Consider the following 2,715-nt stretch of genomic DNA (forward strand, 5'->3'; position numbering starts at 1 on the left):
TTATTATAATTTATCTTCAACATTATTATTTTAAATGAAAATGTGAGGCATTTAAAACTTTAACTTTTTCGAATTTATTTTAAATAAATATATCTAGATAATTAAGTTTTGATTTAAAAAGGTTATGGTTAAATTTCTTCAATTACAAATTGCAATCTAATTTGGTTGGCCAAAAAATAAGATAAAAAATATTATTTTTAAACATTTCGAATTTGATTAATTATATTGATATCTTATTTAATTTAAATCCTATTCTTTTTATTAAGGAATATAATTTTATTAATAAATTTTTTAAATGATTTAATGATTTTGATTGGCTAAAAAATAAAATAAAAATTATTATTTATAAATATTTAATTTAATTTATTAGATTAGTTTCTTATTCTATTGTTAAAGTATATTTATTTATTAAAAGAGATTATAGTGAAAGTTATTAACAAAACATGTAAGTCAATTATAAAACGTAAAATAAATATATATGATGACTTTTATAAATCAATTTGGTATTTAAACAAAAAATAAAATAACTAGCATATAATAAAAACTATATAAACCGGTTGTTGAAGAGAATATAAATGACATATTTCATATTTAAATTGTCATTTTAAAGAGAGAAACAAATATATCAATTTTTTTCAATGAGATATTACAGCGCAAGACATATAACTAAAAAATATATTTTACTGTATATATAAAAACCACTATATTTATTGCAATCTAAATAAGAATTTATATTTTAATTATATAAATAAAAAGGCTAAACAAGTATAAAAAACGAGCATATAACAAAGATAGTTAACGTGAAACTAGTTATCTTAATAGTTAGATTAGTGGTGGAATAAAGGAGAAAAAAATAATGTGATAATAAAATGAGATCTTGATTGTCTTAAATATGAAATGTTTTAAATTTTCATGTAAATACATCTTTTAGATTTGCAAAATATTTAATAATGACAGGAGAGAAGCAAGAGTTTAAAATTAAAAGGAGTGAAGTAGTAAATACAAATGTTATGGGAGGCAAATGGTTAAAGCACTATAGAAAATTTTGAAAGGATCATTGATTTGAATATAGTCTATGCTTCAATCTCCTGTTTCACATCATTTTATTATGGCACTTTTACCGTTAATCAATGGTAGAGTAAATTGATAATAAAGAGGAAAAACAAATTGTGTGTAATAAAAAGATGCAAAATTTAGGGTAATTTAATTTGCGAAAAAATAATTAATTCGTCTCTGAAGTTTTACAAAATTAATTAATTCATCATTGCATTTTTCTATATTAGATATTTAGTTCATAAGGTTTGATTCTGTCTTATTAAATGGTCCTTTTATCTAATTTTTCTGATTTTGCCGTTAAATGTATCATAAAATACTAAAATACCCTCTCAATTAGAAAAAATTAAAGCCACCTCTTCTTCTCCTGTAACTCTTCAAATCTCAATATCTTCAACTATATAAACTCAAAAAAAAAAAAATTAAAAATCATTAAAAAATAAATACCCATTTGATTTCTTCCTCTTCCAATGCTTTTGAGACTTTCGGAGCATGGATAAATACTTGCTTTTGATATTTGAAGGCTCTAAGCTAATGGGCCTATCTATTTCTTTATTTTCTTTGTAACCAAACGGTATAATCATGCTTCTTCGTTAAATTTCTTGATGATTTTTTTTATAAGAGGGATTATTGAAATTCTGGTTCTTTTTCTTGTTGAATTCGAGGGATTGTTTTATGGGAAAATAATAATTGGGTCCTTAAGTTTTGACCTAATTAACACTTCAGAACCTCAATTTTCGAAAATTAACATGGAGGTCCCTAAATTTTAATTCTGTCAACAAAAACGTCCTTCCTTCCAAAATCAACACTTTTTTCTGTCAAATAAATGTGAAATTCTGAAAATACCATCACTTAAAAGAACCAATTAAGCTTCACCGCCATCAATGGCGTATTAACACCAATAAAGCACCATCTCCGAATCTTCTCTGGAGAACCTAAACTAAAACTCAAACCAAGAAGCCCATAAAAAACGCCATAATCCAATAATTCATGTCCTACTTTTAATCCCACCAAATCCAAGACTTAATCTCAAATTTTGAGAGAGAATCGAAGAAATAAAGGAGAAAGAAGAAGAAGGTGATAGAAAAAATATGTGCATAAATACTAGCCTTAGTAATGGTGGCGGTGGTAGTTATTGTTGTGATATTGCTTGCGGCAGCATAATGATAGTGATTATTTATATCCAAAGAAGCCAATCATATTAATTAGACGCAAGAACCATCCTAATCTTTTCCCTCCTCTTCATTGCTATTAAATATCCCAGATTTACCAACCTTTGAGTATGATTTTGATGAAGATAATTCAAATCGGACGGTAGCGGACGTTGCTACCGATGCATCGATAGAGCTATTACAGTTTTAATGATCTCTATCTTTTTGTTTTTTTTTTCCAATGATCTTGACACCTCCATCTCTCTAATCGTCACGATGGACATACCTACTAACTCTACTCAGTAAAGCATGCCTATGAATGTGTCTTCTATGATGAGCGCTCCATTCTTTGTCCAACGCCGGCAACAAACTTCTTCTTATAGTTTAACCTCACTTAAAAATTATTTTTATTTTTAAGTGAGGGTATTTTTGGAATTCTATATTTATTTAATGGAAAAAGGTGTTAATTTGGACGGAAGGATGTTTCTATTGAAAGAAATAAAATTTAGGG

This window comes from Jatropha curcas, unplaced genomic scaffold, assembly GCF_041381405.1.
Source record: "Jatropha curcas cultivar XTBG-Jc1 unplaced genomic scaffold, XTBG_Jcur_1.0 HiC_scaffold_72_pilon, whole genome shotgun sequence".
NCBI lineage: Eukaryota > Viridiplantae > Streptophyta > Magnoliopsida > Malpighiales > Euphorbiaceae > Jatropha > Jatropha curcas.